This window comes from Apium graveolens, chromosome 11 (genome assembly GCF_009905375.1).
Source record: "Apium graveolens cultivar Ventura chromosome 11, ASM990537v1, whole genome shotgun sequence".
NCBI classification, from domain to species: Eukaryota; Viridiplantae; Streptophyta; class Magnoliopsida; order Apiales; family Apiaceae; genus Apium; species Apium graveolens.
Window position 1 is genome coordinate 67806208 of NC_133657.1, and position 19654 is coordinate 67825861.

Consider the following 19654-nt stretch of genomic DNA (forward strand, 5'->3'; position numbering starts at 1 on the left):
ATTCAGTTGGTGAAATATTTTGCAAGATAGAAACAAACCCTGTAAAATAATGTACATTTTCCAAACGTACCTCCAACCAGAATTCGCAAATATGAAACCGTATATTATGTGTTTATTAATATTTTATATTACGAGGCGGGTTATGATATCGTTCGGGTAGAATTGATAGCGAGGATATGTCAAGCATACCTAGACGTCTAACGTAGGGTATTTCGGCTCAGTAGGTTCTAGTCGAAGGATTTAAGAATTGAAGTCGAACTAAAGATAACCTAGTGATCAGTCGACAAGCGCATCGAGGTTCCTAGGCAAAGGACCTGAGCATTGAGGTCGGATCCAGGATAGTCAAATAGTAAAGCGATAAAGCATGAGCGTCCGAGTCGGCTCAGAGTCAATTAGTATCAGTTGTAAAGCTCTGCAAAGCAAGTACCCCTGACCATTCTTTTATGGTTCAGTATATGTGAATAGCTAATTTTTTAATCTTGTAATGGAACAGAAACGTTTTAAGTTATGTATCCCATGTACTTGAAAATGTTGTTTAAAATTATGTTTTGGGGAAAAGTAATTTCTGAAAACACCTATCTCTAAACTTGATTTAAATGAAAAGAGTTTTGAATAGTGTGCTATGACATAATGATTTTAAAAAGAGATAGGAGATAGTGATTTTTGAAAACTGGATAAAGAGACTGTTTTAATCCACCTATGTCATGGAAGGTTTTGATCCACCTATGTCGTGGAATTTTGGAAAGAGACAAAAAGGGAATTCAGTTGATCTATTGGAGTTGCGTAAGAGGCCCGTTATTCGGTAACGGCCCAGCATGTGGTTGCGTAAGTGGCTAATTGGGTTGGGCATTCTGTTTAACCGATTAGTCCAGCGTGGGGGAAAGACCTAGCTAGTCTTTTCCCAAGTTCCGGAACACATTCTATTTCTGGACGGCCGTTAGTCGCTGTCCGGTGAGGGTAGACTGATCAGCTATCTTCACCCGTTAAGCGTCCAATAGATTTGATTGATTCAGTTTTGAAATTGTTTAACAAACCAACATGTTTGAGATAGATGATGTTGTGGTTCCAGTAATGGAACAAGTGATTTTGAGGTTCCCGGAGAGGAACAAGTTTTATAGGTCCTGTGATGGGACAAGAATTATGGTTTCCATAAAGTGGTCAGGAACAAGTTTTATAGGTCCTGTGAGTGATTTTGAGTTGCTGCATTGAATTAGTGGTCAGGAATGTGTAAGGTAATTTGGGCTGTGTTAGTTGAGTAACCTAAGTCATACTTAAACCTGGAAAAGATCTTAGCAAAGGGGACGTAGTTATATCCTGTTATTGAATTGTTTATCTTATGGTTGTGATTGATGACGTCAACTCCTGACCCCGGGGTTGAGGCCGTCACAGTTGGTATCAGAGCTACAGGTTTGAGTCCCTGATTTAGGTTAAGAATGGAGTCAAAAGAGTGAAGAAAGGTTTGTAGATAGATGTAAGTCAGCAACTCAATCAGAGGAGTGAGTCTATGAGTTTAGTCAAGGGTTTCAGAGACGTAACCCTGACGTTTATTAAGGATTGACTGTAACTGCCCTAACCTAGAGTACGTTTCCTTCGTATATGTATTATTAGTAACGTTCGATAGAGATTTCTAGTTTTCCCTCGAGAAAACAAGTTTGATTACGAGGATTCAGCAGTGAGCGGGCTCTTGTTGTGTTAGCTGAGAAGACGCCAACGTTAATTTTAAATATCGCATTTTCTGTGTCAAGGAATGTTATTGGACTGATTGTGTGACCTCGGTGAGTTCGGATAGCGTGACAATAGTCAGAGGCTGTTATAACGACTAAGTTTGGTAGTGAATGTGGATTAGAACGGGAGGTGATATCTTTGAACTCTTTTATTTCCTTCCTTGAAATGTATTTTTATCTTCAGAGTAATTGTTTCTTATTTTATAAGTTGTTTATCTTTCTTGTGAGAAAGTTGTGAACCCGAGGTAAGCTACTTAGGGTTCTGTGGATCTCCTTACAGATCAGATTCTTCCATTTCTATTTGTGAATTTCTTATATGAATATTGTTTCTTTCCTTGGTGACTTTTTCGGGTGATTGGGGCAAACAACGCATATGAATTGACCATTTGTCTATGTGACAAAAGGGTCTGGTGGGACGCCACCGAATTATGTGTTGTGACCGTATGGTACTAAGACTGGCCATCTTATGTACTTGTATGGTTGCTCCCAGTCATACTTACATCTTCCTCAGTATTTCTTCTTATTCGATTCCCTCGAGCCGGAAATTTTATTGGATTTTCTATGGTAATGAATTTCTACGATTAGATGGTCCTCGTTATGGAAAGCAAGTAAGAGCGACTTTTGAGAAGAACGAGAGTCCTATATCAGGATATCATTTAAGAATAATGGTAACCGTGAGAGTTCAGGACCTAATGATGGAATTATAGCTTCAGGAAAAGTAAATCAATGGTTGATGGTGAAAGGAATATGTCCTAAGTCCAATCATGTATTAGGATTTAGGAATAACTTTTATGTAATCTGTTTTGATTTCATTGATTTTAATAAAAGACTTGTTTTGTTTTTATTACGGGCTTTATCTATTTAAGTGTTTAAATAAGATATACCATAGTTTAGAGTAAAGCTTTTTATGGATTATGATGAGATCATAGTAGTGAGACCTAAAAGATGATAACTCTAAACTTAAATAGTTCCTGATCATAGGATTACTAACTGGTAATAAATAATCCGCAAAATCGGTACATACTATGCTTGCTTCATTATGAAGGATGTCTGTTCTCATAGACATTTGTGTGGTGACACTATAGCTAGTATGTAGGTGCTTATTATAGAATAAGTTCACTGAACATGACTCGCACAGCTGAACAACAGATGGAGTTCACTCACGTGTCAGTAGTTGTTCACATAGTGATAGTTGTACAAGTATCCTTAGACTTGAGGTCTTCATAGTCATCTTGTGTACACTGAACTATACTTTGGTTTAGTTCTTAGTCTCCAGGGACAATTATTAGGGCTCTACTGGGTATAGGAATTTGTACACGAAGATAGTGTATGATCAATAAAGGATCTACCCCTTCCAGTGAAGAAAAAGAGATTGTTCAAGGCTGATCCACTTATGCTAGTTCAGGAATCTCTGGCCAGAGTGAATGAAATTAGAAAGGAGTTTCTAATTTGCATAGAACTAAGCATAGTAAATGGTAAGCAAGTGATTAAATTAGATAGGCTTGACACGAGATCCATGCCCTGTATTTAATCTGGACATTGTAGGGTAGAAGGAGTTTATTGTACGGTAACTATTCACTGAATAGGTTCTTGGTATTCTAAGTAGTGAATTCATATTATCCGGATAGTCGCGATATGCTGAGAAGTATCCCTCACGATGTAGAATAAATGTGATTAATTAATTAATCATATTTAATAAATTAGAGAATTTATATAAATAATGATAAAATAGTTTTATTATTATTTATTTCTACTACCGGCTTAATATTGAACCTACAGGATCACACCATAAAAAGAGAATGATTTAATGGTGGAGGAATTAATTAATAATGGCTAATAATTATTTATTTGTGAAATAAATAATTAATTGGCAAAATTAATAATTGATTAAATGAGATTTAATTGATTATAAATTAATTAAGAAAAGTTCTTAATATTATTAATTAAGGATTTAATTTTTTGGAAATTAAATCAAGAGAGAGAATTATTTCTAAAGTGTTTAGAAAAAGGATTAATAATTAAAAGGTGTTTTAATTATTAATGAGAATAATAAATGGGATAATAATAATATTTATGGGAAAATTTCAGCTGAAAATTTTGCCTATAAATATACTATTATAAACCCTATTTTTATTAGAACCCCAATTTTAGAAAAACCTAATTCTCTCCACCTCCTCCTCCTTAACGTTGTTTTCTTGGTGGATACTGGTGGAGTGCTTCACGTTTGAGGAGCAGCTGCTAAGGATCTCTGATCGTAGCTTTTGGATCACATATTAAAGGTTAGTAATCGATCCCTACGTTTTTACCACGATTTATATGCTTTTATTTGGATTTTATATGTGTAAAAGTGTTTTACCATGCCCCGCTATAATTAAAATCCAACATTGGTATCAGAGCATAGGTTGTATGCATATAGATCTGTGGTACAAATTTCAGAATTTTATGTGCTTGTATGAATTAATTATGATTTTTACAAGTTATATTATGGATTAATTTTGTCTGATGAGAAATCGTTTCTCAGAATAATTTTGAATGTTGATCTGGGTTCTACAAGTGTTGTAGATCGTCTGGGTATTTTTTTCATAATTTTATGATGTATAGATTTTTTATTATGAATTTTTGAAGTTCTTACAATTAAATTCGTAATTAAATAATCATATATATATATAAATTGTAAGTATATATATATTATGCATCTGCTGTTATATCTGTACTGTTGCTGTGATGAATGCTGCACGGAAAAAGGAAGAAGACAGTCAGGCACGGCTGTCAGTAAAAGAAAAGAGAGAGGCTCGTTTTCTGTGCAAAGGCGGCGGCGACTGCTGAAAAACAGAGGGGAGGACCGCGCATCGACCACGCGCGCGTGGGGCTCACGCACTGGCGTGCCACGCGCGGCGCGTGGTAGACACGCGCTGGTGACGTCATGTTGACGGCATGCTGACGTCAGCGTAGGGTTCTGGGCGCGTGAAGCGCGTGGGCGCGTGGGCGCGCGTGGGCGGAGTTCAGACACGAGCCTGACAACGCGTGTGCGCGTGTCGACGCGTGGGGAAGCTTCTTTCGGCGCGTGCGGGCGCGTGCTAGCTCAGATTTGGGCGATTTTGGTGTCGTTGGATTCGTCTTTTCGAGACGCTTCTAATGGTATATTATATGATATTTTATGAAATTGTTTCGAACTGTTTATAGCTAACATAAGTGTTTTAAAGTTGTGTTTGACTGTTTTAACTGCTTTTAAATGCTTTATGTGATATATAGAGATGTATAATGCTTAGACTAATATACTAGATGATATAACATGCCTACCTTGATGTTTATTCATGTTTATATATGTGATATATGCTTAGTTTATCATGCGATGATAGATTTAGATGAACTTAAATGAACATAAGGCGTTTGTTAGACAACCTAGTATAGTGAAAGTGTTTCATAACCTTAATAATAATATTATGAATACAATCATGAGATTCTTGTGTTTATGAAACACGTAATTGAATATAAATTTTCGATATGAGAGAAAGGATGATTCTGTCAACAACAGATTTCTATCTGTAAGAAAGGGTTATTAAGTGACGCCTCTTGACAATGCTCCACCTGATCTGGGAATCATCTGATTATTGATTATTGATTTGAAATATTTAATTTAAAAGGAAGAATCTCTTTATAATATGATTATGATTGTAACTTAATATAATCCCTCTAAAATTAAATAATATCAAGTAGTAATTGGCCAATGATACAACGGGCTTGTGTCGGTCATAGCCTTCCAACATGATAGAAAAGTAGTTCTTATTTTTAAATCATTGTCGTTTCATGCCACAGCCGAGGGCTTTGATTTCAAAATAAGAAATACTTGTCTATTACATAGAGATGTGTACATTGAATAAGAATCTAAAGGTTTGTACGTGCCACAACCGTCGGCCTTTGGGGACTGATTCAATTGTACGGAATGTTGGGTTATACTTGACTTAGAATATTGAGTTTGTCGTGCCACAGCCGTGACTCAATTATTCAAGAGGCTAAAGTTTGATTAGGGAATAACATTAGATGTAATTGACAAGAGTTGTCTGCCTATTGAACATTACATGGCGTTTCGTGCCACAGCCGGGGTTGTGTAATGGAATGTAGGATCCCTATTCCCACTAGCATTATGAATGCTTAATTTTTCACGTAGGGGGTTGAATAAATTAGGTAAACTAGTGGGAGCCACTTATGAATAAAGACCCGATTCATATAGTGTTTTAAAAATGAAATCGAATATTTGCTAAGTGTTGTTATGTGTTTATCATTTACAGATTTACAATATACATTATGTCTTCTGCACTATCACTCAGGAGCATACTGGATGCTCACAAATTGACTGGTCCTAATTATGCTGACTGGCTTCGAAACTTGAGAACTGTTCTCAGGATTGAGAAGCTGGAATACGTGATTGACTCACCTAAGCCTACTGAACCTGCTAGCGATGCGCATAATGATGAACATGTTGTGTATCGTAAGTGGATAGATGATGCAAATGTTGCTCAATGCATCATGCTAGCTTCCATGAACATTGAGCTACAGAAGCAACATGAGCATATGGATGCTCACACTATCCTCATGCATCTATAAGAGTTGTATGATGTGGCAGGGAAGACAGCTTGATATGAGATATCGAAGGAGCTGTTCGGTTGTAGGATGTTTGAGGGATCATCTGTGAATGACCATGTACTTAAGATGATCAATTTGATTGAACGTCTTGGACAACTTGGTTTTGCCATGGATGGGGAGCTGAGCCAAGACTTGGTCTTGCAATCGCTTCCGAGTTCATTCTCGCAGTTTGTTGTGAACTTTCACATGAATAAGTTGGATGTCAGCCTGCCTGAACTCCACAACATGTTGAAGACTGCGGAATCGAATTTTCCCCCTAAGAAGAGTTCTGTTCTTCTAATTGGTGAAGGTTCCAATCCTAAGAAAAGGAAGAGGAACCCTTCCAAGAAGAAGAAAGTAGGTGAAGAAACGCCGGTTCCACCAAAAGCTGAAGAACCCAAGAGCAAAGTTGTTTGCTTTCACTGTAACAAGGTGGGGCACTGGAAGAGGAACTGCAAGGTTTACCTTGCAGAATTGAAGAAGAAGAAGGGTAGTGAGAGTACCGCTTCTTATTCAGGTATGTTCATGATAGAAGTGAATATGTCATTAAATCAAATTTCTACTTGGGTATTAGATACCGCCTGTCGTTCTCATATCTGCAATATATTGCAGGGACTAAGGAGAAGTAGGACTCTTGAGGAAGAGGAGGTGATTCTATTGATGGGAAATGGAGCAAGAGTTGCTGCTGTAGATATAGAATCATTTCATTTTCATATGCCTACGGGCAAGACTATTGTTTTAAATAATTGTTATTTTGTTCCCTCGATTGTGAGGAATATTATTCCCATGTTAGACTTGGCTGGATTTTCATTTATTATTGAGAATAATGAATGTTCTATTCTTAGAGATAATATTCTTTATGGACATGGTACTTTAAATAATGGTCTGTATAAATGTGACATAATTTACTTCAGATTGAACAAACTAATAAAAGAAAAGGGATGATGAAAATCTCACTTCATTGTGGCACAGCAGTCTCCATTTAGTAGACATGGAAAAAGGACTGCAAATTTGCTAGGAATGGTACACACAGATGTATGTGGACCAATGTCTAAGCAAGTTATGGGTGAATTTTCATACTTCATTACTTTCATAGATGATAGATCTAGATTCGGATATGTGTTTGATGAAACACAAGTCTGAAGCCTTTGAAAAGTTCAAAGAGTATAAGTATGAAGTGGAGAGACAAACCAAACATAGTATTATAATTCTTCGATTAGATCGAGGTGGTGAATACTTGAATGGAGAGTTTCTGGATTATCTCAAAGTAAATGGTATAGTCTCCCAGTGGACGCCTCCAGATTGGTATCTGAAAGGAGAAATCGAACTCTGTTAGACATGGTTCGGTCCATGATGAGCTATGCAAATCTTCCAGTATTCCTATGGGGTGATGCATTGGAAACCTCAGCATATTTACTGAATAAGGTGCCTTCCAAATCTGTTCCTCAAACTCCATATGAGATATGGAAAGAAAGGAAACCGAGTCTTAAACACATTAAGATTTGGGGATGTCCAGCTTATGTCAAGTAAGTTGACCCAGATAAGCTGGAATAACGATCTGTAAAAATGTAGTTTTGTGGGATATCCTAAAGAGACTTTAGGGTATTACTTTTACACCGATCATCGGGGTTTGTCTCCAAACATGCTACCTTCTTGGAAAAGGAGTTTATCCTTGAAGGAAACAGTGGGAGCAAAATTGAACTTGATGAAGTTCAAGAAGCACAAACTGCTACGGATAAAGTGGAAACACCTGTTCTGACTGAACAACCTTCTGTGGAACAGCCCATTCGTAGGTCAGGGAGAGTGTCTCGCCAACCTGAGAGGTAATATGGCCTTGTCATTGAGAATGACAATGAGTTGTCGATCATTGATGATGACGACCCTGTGACCTATAATGAGGCTATGAGTAGTGTTGACTCAGAGAAATGGCATAGTGCCATGAAATCCGGAATTAAATCTATGTATACGGGATACAAAAGAATGATTAGACCAGATGGCCAGGTAGAGACCTATAAGGCCAGGCTTGTGGCAAAAGGATTCAAACAAAGGCAATGGATTGACTTTGATGAAACCTTTTACCTGTAGCCCTGTTAAAATCAGTTCGGATTTTGCTTGCGATTGTTGCTTACTACGACTATGAAATCTGGCAAATGGCGAGATGGTTTTCTTTTCAAGAGAAATGAAACCTAGTGTGTAAGCTGCTGCGAACCATATGTGGTTTAAAGCAAGCTTCTCGAAAGATGGAACATTCGTTTTGATGAGACAATCAAAGAGTTTGATTTTATCAAAAACGTAGATGAACCATGCGTCTACAAAAGGGTCAATGGGAGCGCGGTAACATTTCTTGTATTGTATTGAATTAGAGTTGACATACATAACAACATAGCAGACCCACTCACAAAGCTACTTTTTGAAAGTCACTTTGATCGTCATAAATATGAGATGGGTATTAGATACCAGAGTGATTGGCTTTAGTACAAGTGGGATTTTGAAAGGAATATGTCCTAAGTCCAATCATGTATTAGGATTTAGGAATAACTTTTATGTAATCTGTTTTGATTTTATTGATATTAATAAAAGACTTGTTTTGTTTTTATTACGGGCTTTATCTATTTAAGTGTTTAAATAAGATATACCGTAGTTTAGAGTAAAGCTTTTTATGGATTATGATGAGATCATAATAGTGAGACCTAAAAGATGATAACTCTAAACTTAAATAGTTCCTGATCATAGGATTACTAACCGGTAATTAATAATCCGCAAAGATCGGTACATACTATGCTTGCTTCATTATGAAGGATGACTGTTCTCATAGACATTTGTGTGGTGACACTATAGCTAGTATGTAGGTGCTTATTATAGAATAAGTTCACTGAACATGACTCGCACAGCTAAACAACTGATGGAGTTCACTCATGTGTCAGCAGTTGTTCACATAGTGATAGTTGTACAAGTATCCTTAGACTTGAGGTCTTCATAGTCATCTTGTGTACACTGAACTATACTTTGGTTTAGTTCTTAGTCTCCAGGGACAATTATTAGGGCTCTACTGGGTATAGGAATTTGTACACGAAGATAGTGTATGATCAATAAAGGATCTACCCCTTCCAGTGAAGGAAGAGAATGTTCAAGGCTGATCCACTTATGCTAGTTCAGGAATCTCTGGCCAGAGTGAATGAAATTAGAAAGGAGTTTCTAATTTGCATAGAACTAAGCATAGTAAATGATAAGCAAGTGATTAAATTAGATAGGCTTGACACGAGATCCATGCCTTGTATTTAATCGGGACATTGTAGGGTAGAAGGAGTTTATTGTACGGTAACTATTCACTGAATAGGTTCTTGGTATTCTAAGCAGTGAATTCATATTATCCGGATAGTCGCGATATGCTGAGAACTATCCCTCACGATGTAGAATAAATGTGATTAATTAATTAATCATATTTAATAAATTAGAGAATTTATATAAATAATGATAAAATAGTTTTATTATTATTTATTTCTACTACCGGCTTAATATTGAACCTACAGGGTCACACCATAAAAAGAGAATGATTTAATGGTGGAGGAATTAATTAATAATGGCTAATAATTATTTATTTGTGAAATAAATAATTAATTGGCAAAATTAAAAATTGATTAAATGAGATTTAATTGATTATAAATTAATTAAGAAAAGTTCTTAATATTATTAATTAAGGATTTAATTTTTTGGAAATTAAATCAAGAGAGAGAATTATTTCTAAAGTGTTTAGAAAAAGGATTAATAATTAAAAGGTGTTTTAATTATTAATGAGAATATTAAATGGGATAATAATAATAATATTTATGGGAAAATTTCAGCTGAAAATTTTGCCTATAAATATACTATTATAAACCCTATTTTTATTAGAACCCCAATTTTAGAAAAACCTAATTCTCTCTACCTCCTCCTCCTCCTTAACGTCGTTTTCTTGGTAAAAACCGGTGGAGTGCTTCACGTTTGAGGAGCAGCTGCTAAGGATCTCCGATCGTTGCTTTTGGATCGCATATTAAAGGTTAGTAATCGATCCCTACGTTTTTACCACGATTTATATGCTTTTATTTGGATTTTATATGTGTAAAAGTGTTTTACCATGCCCCCGCTGCGATTAAAATCCAACAGATGGGCTACTTTCGGGTGACAAGAAATCATCCTTAGAAGAAGGATTGGTTGAAACATGGACGATGACGCTTAGTAGAGTCAGTGTCCCTTAAGCTTGACTCGATTTATTGGTTTGTTCTACATAGTGTGTGACTAATATATTCAGCCAACTTTTGTGGTATGTTGGAGAAATTTAGATGTTGTACTTGAGTAGTGATGGGAAGTTAGTTAGTTGCTGTTATATTGAGGAACCGTGCTACGGTATTTAGTTACTTTGTATTTTAGACTTCTTGAACTATTGTTGATTCTGTTACTGCTATTGTTGCTAATGATGCTAATCTAAATTTCTTTTGTAAATGGACCCCGATATTAAAGACATGGGTACTGTGATTGGGCAGCATTTTCCTGATACAGGTGCACCGTTTAAACAGTTATACCTTTTGTCAAATATTTCTGTTATTGAATAAACTCATTTATATATTTCAGGAAGATGCCACCCAAGAAAGCTACCCAGTCTAAAGGAACCAGTAGTAGTTTTATGGAGGGTCCAGCTATAAATGAAATTCTAGGCTTGTTGCGCCAGCAGCAGCAACAACAGTTACAGTAAATCCAACAGGTTCAGCAGCAGCAACTACTGTTGCAGCAGCAATAACAATGAGTGAACCAAAGTGCTAGTTTCAAATCCTCTCAGAATGTTAACCCTCCCGAGTTTAAAGGTGAACCTAATCTAGTAGCTGCTGGAGCATGGTTTAAAGAGATGGAGAAAGCTTTTAATCTTGTTCTTCCATGGGAAAGGTTTACTGAGTTATTTTTGGAAAAGTATTTTCCTGACTGTGTGAGGACCCAAATGGAAATTGAGTTTCTAGAACTGAAGCAAGGTGACAGAAGTGTAGCTGAGTATGAGGCTAAGTTCATAGAGTTGGCTAGATTTGTACCAGATTATGTGTGCTCTGAAGCTCAGAAGGCAAGGAGGTTTCAACAAGGATTGAAGCCTAAAATTCGTAGTGGAGTGGTGGCATTACAACTCAAGACGTATCCTTCCGTAGTTCAGGCCGCCTTAGTAATTGAATTTGATCAGAAGTTAGCCGCTAGAGAACGAGAAGATAAGAAGCGAAAGATTGATGATATGGAAGAAGCATCAGGTCAAGAAGGATCCAGTCAGAAGTCTCATAAAAAGGTCGGAAGGAGTAAGAATAAAGAATTTAGAGAAAAAAGTATTTCTTTAAATAGAATTAGTAACACCTCAGCCAGCCCTAATCAGGCCAATTCGGTTAAATCGCCTATATCGGAGTGTAAGCAATGCGGTAAGAGACATGGTGGAAGGTGTAAAGCAAATACTGAATGTTTTAGGTGTAGTCAGAAGGGACATTATGCGTCAGAATGTAAGGCGGAAAATCCAGGAGTCGTCTGTTATAACTGTGGCAAGGTAGGACATGTTGCCAAGAATTGTAGAAGTACTTCCCGAGATAGCATGAGAGATAGTGCATCAAAAGGTTTGACGTCCAATATAGCCAAGGCTAAGACTTGTAATGTGATTAAAAGTTTAGCTTCTCAAGACTCTGATAAGGAACCAGGGCAATAATTGATTACCGGAAGAAGCAAACGATAATATCTAAGGAAGCTAATATTGGAATAAGTATTCAAGGACATAAGCAAGAAGATAAGGCGTAACTAGTGCATATAAGGGATATTAGAGGGAAGACCTAAGATCAGACTACTGTCAGCTAAAGGTAAGCCTGAGGACATACTAAAGATTGTAATTAGAATGAGTTATGAACGCTGTAAGTTTTGGTGATAATAGGCAGAGTAACGAGTGTATCAGTTGTCTATAAGGAATTAAGGAATATGGTGTATCAGGAGTACTAGCATGTTATAATCGTATTTATTGATAACATCCTCGCCCATCTAAGGGCTAAGTAAGGCCAAGGTGAAAACCTAAATAATGTCGCGAAGGGTTGAACGGTAGCAATTGTATATCAAATCTTAAGAGTATGAAGTCCTGGTCAGGAGCCTAGCTGTTTGAGTAACTACCAACCAAGCAAGGTCCATTTAGGGACCGATGTCTTGAATAGAAGAGAAGAAATGAACATGAATATATAGAATGAGGATCGTGGTATAGGCAAAAGTTTTACCTTGGAAGAGATTGGTTAAGTTTGAATATAAGGGGCAAATAAAGTCCTAATTGTATTGAACCATTCGAGGTATAAAGAATATAGGTAAAGTTGTCTATAAGTTAGTATCACCGCCGCAGTCGCAGTATATATAAATAATATGTTATGCGTGTCAATGATAAGGCGATATGTACCTGATTTGAACTAAGTCGCTGATTGAGAGTCAAGGGGCTCTCATCTAAATTTGTTTTGTGTGGAACGATCGATTCAAATTTTAGTTCGTTAAAGAGCGAATCCCTAAGAATGAATTTATGTCTATGGTGAGTATGCCTTGAATAAATCCTTGAGTCGAAGAGTATACCTGGAAGTTAGAGTCGGGATTGCTTGACAAATATCATCACTTATTTGGTTAAGTCAGATTCTGAGGACAAAATCTTTTTAAGGGGGGAAGGATATAACGACCTGTATATTTTATTTATTATTTAAATGTATAATTATGGAATAAATAATTAAATAAAATGATTGTGTGGGTTCAGTCAGTGGGTTATTACTCTGTCACTATGTGTATGTGATTACTAGTGTATGGAATTGAATTGTGTGGTTAATTAATGAATTGTATGATTTTGTATCATTGTTAAAAATGGTGTTATTGTAGTTTTATTTCCATAAATACTTGGATTGTCTCTAAAATTATTTTTATGACTTTATAATTTCAATAATTATTTTTAGGACTTTATAAAATTGAGAAATCAATATTTCATTAATTATTTATCGTTAAATGATTTTATGAGTACGTTTAATTATAAAATTCATATTTAATTATGGAAATATTCAAAAGTTATGAAACTTATATTTTATTAAGTTCGTATTATTCTGAGAATTTTGAAATTTGTTTGGGAATTTTTTGAATTAATTTCACCCGCGCGTTGATTCGTTAGTTATTAAAAAGCGGGTATCAATTGTGTTTCAAAATTTGTTTTAAAATTTCGAAATTTATGTGTTTATTAACTTCGGGATATTTATAATATTTTAAGACTACTTTCGTGATTTTCTATAATTATTTTAAGTGCAGCTCGGTTCGTTAATTGATAAATGCGGGTATGACGTGCGATTCAAAAATGGTTTAAAAAAATTATGATATTTTTATTTTATTATTATTTTATTATTCTGAGATATTTAAAATTAGTTTGGCAATTTTTCGGGTTATTTTTACCTGCAAGTTTATTCTTTAAAAACAAATTGTGGGGCAAAACCAGGCCGCAGAAAGTTCGTATTTATCCTTATTTATACGTGTCTGTTTCTCAGAAATTATAATTGATACGTGTCAAACCTTCTGTACATTTTCTATGCTTGGAAGATTTTTTAGTATAATAATAATAATAAAAAAATATACAGAATCAATTTCTCATCTCTCTTATCCTCCTTTCACTTCACTCTGTTTCTCTCGTTTTTCCCCTTTTCTACCAGTCTCTTCCGTGTCCCCCTCCATCGACCCCTACTCCTTCTTCTTCCAATTCTTCCTTCCCTTTTTCTTTATTTACCTCCCTGAATCTCTCTCCATAGCAGGTATATATACATACATATATGTATAACTCGATTTCAATTTAAACTCAAGGTTTTGATGTTAGCAATTGAAGATTATTGTTGTTATGTGAATACTGTGTTGATTCAAGGCAGACAGGGGACTCGACCTCGATCAAACACCCACGATTTGCGGTCGATCGGAGGTCAGTCGACCGCCGACGATGAACCCGGCGAGCCGGCGGTCGTGGCTGATGCTTTTGCTTACGAATCTGTGTTGAAAGGAAATAGTTAGCGACAGTCTTTTTCGAGATTCTTGAGTTATTCGGTGAATTAACGTGTTTTGGATTTGATTTGTTTGAATGTTGGTGTATATTTGATTAGGTTTTGTGTCAGTATTTTTGTAGAATAGTTGATATAAATATTAAGGTCTAAAATTTTCAGATTTAACAAACCCGAAATTGATGTTTTATTCCGGTTTTAAATGTGTGGTTGCTAGTAAAGTATTGATTCGAGTAGTTGTTTGGTTGGATTATTGAAAATTTGTAGTGTTGGTGATTTTGGTGATTTTGTTGATGTCGATGTAATATCGACCGGTATGTTAATAATTAGAAGAGGTGTTGCCCGATTTCCGGAAGATTATTTTGGAAATTCGGAACGTATCCTTTAATTATAGGAACTATCTATCAATCCGTTTATTATTTATATATATATATATATATATATATATATATATTATTTGACAAATTTAATTCCTGATAAAAGAAACTAATTTTGGATTATTGTGAACCTGAGTCATACTTGATTAAGCGTTACTATGATAAATTTATTAATATATGTTAATTGGTTTATCTTATTATCAATTAATTAATAATAAATTTGGTTCCACCTATTTAAGTTAACTTTTTTGGAACCCAAATCTCAAACAGCTAGTCGTATGTAATTCAGTTGGTGAAATATTTTGCAAGATAGAAACAAACCCTGTAAAATAATGTACATTTTCCAAACGTACCTCCAACCATAATTCGCAAATGTGAAACCGTATATTATGTGTTTAATAATATTTTATAGTACGAGCCGGGTTATGATATCGTTCGGGTAGAATTGATAGCGAGGATATGTCAAGCATACCTAGACGTCTAACGTAGGGTATTTCGGATCTGTAGGTTCTAGTCGAAGGACTTAAAAAATTGAAGTCAAACTAAAGATAACCTAGTGATTAGTCGACAAGCACAACGAGTTTCCTAAGCAAAGGGCTTGAGCGTTGAGGTCGGATCCAGGATAGTCAAATAGTAAAGCGATAAAGCTTGAGCGTCCAAGTCGGCTCAGAGTCAATTAGTATCAGTTGTAAAGCTCTGCAAGGCAAGTACCCCTGACCATTCTTTTATGGTTCAGTATACGTGAATAGCTAATGTTTTAATCTCGTAATCGAATGGAAACGTTTTAAGTTATGTATCCCCTGTACTTGAAAATGTTGTTTAAAATTATGTTTTGGGGAAAAGTAACTTCTGAAAACACCTATCTCTAAACGTGATTTAAATGAAAAGAGTTTTGAATAGTGTGCTGTGACAAAATGATTTTAAAAAGAGATAGGTGATATTGATTTTTGAAAACGGGATAAAGAGACTGTTTTAATCCACTATGTCGTGGAAGGTTTTGATCCACCTATATCGTGGAATTTTGGAAAGAGACAAAAAGGGAATTCAGTTGATCTATTGGAGTTGCGTAAGAGGCCTGTTATTCGGTAACGGCCCAGCATGTGGTTGCGTAAGTGGCTAATTGGGTTGGGAATTCTGTTTAACCGATTAGTCCAGCGTGGGGGAAAGACCTAGCTAGTCTTTTCCCAAGTTCCGGAACACATTCTATTTCTGGACGGCCGCTAGTCACTTTCCGGTGAGGGTAGACTGATCAGCTATCTTCACCCGTTAAATGTCCAATAGATTTGATTGATTCAGTTTTGAAATTGTTTACAAATCAACGTTTTTGAGATAGATGATGTTGTGGTTCCAGTAATGGAACAAGTGATTTTGAGGTTCCCGGAGAGGAACAAGTTTTATAGGTCCTGTGATGAGACAAGAATTATGGTTTCCGTAAAGGAACAAATGATTTTGGGTCCCCGTAACGGGACAGATGGTTTTATGGTTCCTGTAATGGAACGGAAGGTTTGAAAATGGAAATAACATGCTAAAATTGAACTATGGTTTTTATGCACAGCACACGACTGTTGATCTTGTTTTACAGAGCATGTTAGTTTTGATATCCAGTTTATATCTGTTTTACATGTTTCTGGCAAGTTATTAATTATGTTCCTATAACTGTTTTACTTTAAACTATTTTACTTGTTATTCATATAGTGGTGCTGCTGAGCAAGCAATTGCTCACCCTTGCAGAATATTTTATATATATTGCAGATGCCTAGGAGATTCTTGCGCGGTAGTCAGGGTAAAGTTCCCGCTCCTTTTGTGTCAGGCTCCTATGAGGTAGTTGTGTACAGACCAGATGAGGTCTGTTGAGTTGCTGCATAGAATTAGTGGTCAGGATTATGTAAGGTAATTCTGGTTGTGTTAGTTGAGTAACCTAAGTCATACTTAAACCTGGAAAAGATCTTGGAAAAGGGGTCGTAGTTATATCCTGTTATTGAATTGTTTATCTTATGGTTGTGATTGATGACGTCAACTCCTGACCCCGGGTTGAGGCCGTGATACATACCCTTGGAGGTCTCTAACCACGGACACCGTCTTCCTGTGGTTCTATTACGGGAGAGAGTTCTTCAATTGAGTACCTGCAAAAAATATATTAGCAATTAACATACATTGTCCTCCCAAAAGCTCCATGTATCCAAGGACTCTATCTAAAAAGTTTATGTGAAGTTCATCTTTGGCCAAGCAATACAAGAGAACGCGCCCTAACTTTCAAAATTATTTTCCGAAATTCGAAAATTATTTATTTATTTATTTATTATTTATTTGAATTGATTAATTATTTTCCAACCTGCCTTGGTCTTAGAAATTTTTACAAGTCATCTGGTATTAAGGGCGCGCCTTCTTGATAGGGCATGACCTTTAAAAGGGGTTCTTTCATAAAGCGTGGGAGACGTGCGTATAGCTATTTATTTCACCTATAAATATAAGTAAAAGTCTTTTCACTTCTTACTTTACTTTTTTCTTCTTACTTTCTCTCTAAAAGGATCATCGGCGCCGTTGAAGTCTTAATAATAGGAAAGTGTCTCTTCCCACCATCATTTCTTGCTTTCAGTCCATTCAATCCATCTATAATCTTCAAAGGTATGAAATTCTTTTCTTCTTCTTTGATTTTGTTTATTAGATCTTTATAAATATGAAATTGGTTGTTCGCCTTTCACCGCTTGTGTTCTTCATAATTTATGTATATATATGTATGTATTTTATGTATATATAATTTTGATCTGAAATTGTAGGCTTCAGAAATTTAAAACTTTTTATTAGAATTCCAACCGTTATGTTGATATAGATTATGCATAGTTTAGGTTGAGGACATGCCTTATAGTAAATATAGGATGAAGATTATACTTTGGGCGTGCCCTAGTAGAATTTGAATTTTCTCCTGACCTTCTTTTTAATAAATAGTTTTAGGACACGTCTCATGACTATAGGGCGCGCCTTAACCCCTTCTTGTTTCCATGTATTCTCCCTATTTTTTGATGTACCTATTTTCCTTTTGGACACGCCCTCAATAGAATTTCCTGTATGTTTTGACAGCTGGAAAATGAGGACGCGTCCCCTTCTTCACCATTTCATCCTTTTGAAGAATTTTGCACAAGGTTGAGAATTTATTCTCCGCCAATTACTCATGTTAAACATGATTTCCCAGATGCTCATACGATCCCAGAATTTATTGCGCTTGAGGCGCGCCTTGTTAGAGAGTATACAAATAAATCAATCATGTCTGATTAATCAAGTGATTCTTCAATTAACAATGTCCCTTTAAACGAAAGGAAAGGGAAGAAGAAGTTAGTTTCTAAATATAGGTCTCCTATTTAGACCAATCTTGACTTGGATGATTGGCTAGAGGATTTGAACTCTGATTGATATAGAGGGGTAGAGATATGTGTCAATGTAGGAGATTCCTCTGAATCATTTCAATTGATCATTATTTAACCTCAGTTATTGTTATTATGACTTGCAGATCGAGCTAGCAGAAGCTTTATGCTTTAATTTTGAATTTTGCAAGTTTGTAAGGATGTTTTATTATTAGTTGTAAGTTAAACCAGTTGGGATTTGGTACAAAGTAATGTTAAGTAAGGTTCTGGCTTGTTTAATACTTTAACCTATTGCGATCCGTGGTTGTGTAAAATAGGGTCATTGCATATAATATGTCATATATAGGTTTATATATTGTGTTTGTGTGTGTTATGAACCCCAAACTTTTAACCTGGGTTTGGAGGGCGTCACACTAGGCGAAGTTGATGCCCCCCTTAGAGAGGGTGTGCCTTCCCAAATCAAATTAAAATGCTTAAATAACCAAAACCTTGACTAGGATCCAAGCATTTCTTTTCCAGCTGGAGATGTTATTTCTATCCCGGTTGATGATAAGGATCCAAGAAAAATTTTAAAGGCTGGCTCTCAGTTAGAGCCAAGGCTAAGGGAAGAAATCTTAAAGTTTCTCTTGGCAAATCTTGTTGTGTTTTTCTGGAGCTACTCAGATATGGTTGGGATTGGTACATAGTTCATGTGCCATCGGTTGAACATTCATCCCAAACAAAAAAGAAACTCTTAGAGGTTGGATTGATCAAAGAATCCTATTACCGAGAATGGCTGGAAAACCCGATTTTGGTAAAGATGTCTAATGGGAAGTGAAGAACTTGTGTGGACTTCACTGATCTAAACAAGGCATGCTCGAAAGATAGATACCCTTAGGCAATAATCGATCAGTTGGTAGACGCCACTATGGGACACACTTTGATGAATTTCATGGATGCTTACTCTGGATATTATCAAATTACCATGTATGGCCCCGATCAAGAACATGCCTCATTTATTACCGACAAAAGATTATATTATTATTATATCAGATTGCATTTTTGTCTTATCAATCCTGGGGCCGCATATCAAAGATTAGTAAATAAGATGTTCAAAAGGAAGATAGGGAAAATAATGGAGGTGTACATAGATGACTTGCTGGTAAAATCTAAAGAAGCTGGAGATCATATAAAATACCTTGATGAAATGTTTTGCATTCTAAGGAAATACAGGATGAAGCTAATCCCGTAAAAATGTGTATTTGGAGTAGTATCAGGGAAGTTTCTGGGATTCATGGTAAATTATCGAGGAATCAAAGCAAATATAGCTAAGATCAAAGATTTGTTAGATATGAAGCCCCCGCCAGTGTAAAGCAAGTACAAAGCCTAATAGGAAGGATTGCAGCTCTGAACCATTTTGTCTCTAAATCCTCATACAAGTGCAAAGCGTTCTTCAAAACCATTAAGGGTATGGGAAAAGACTTTGTTTAGACCCCATAATGCGAGGAGTCTTTTCAAAAGATCACCGAACAGTTTGGGAGTCCTCCTATATTTGA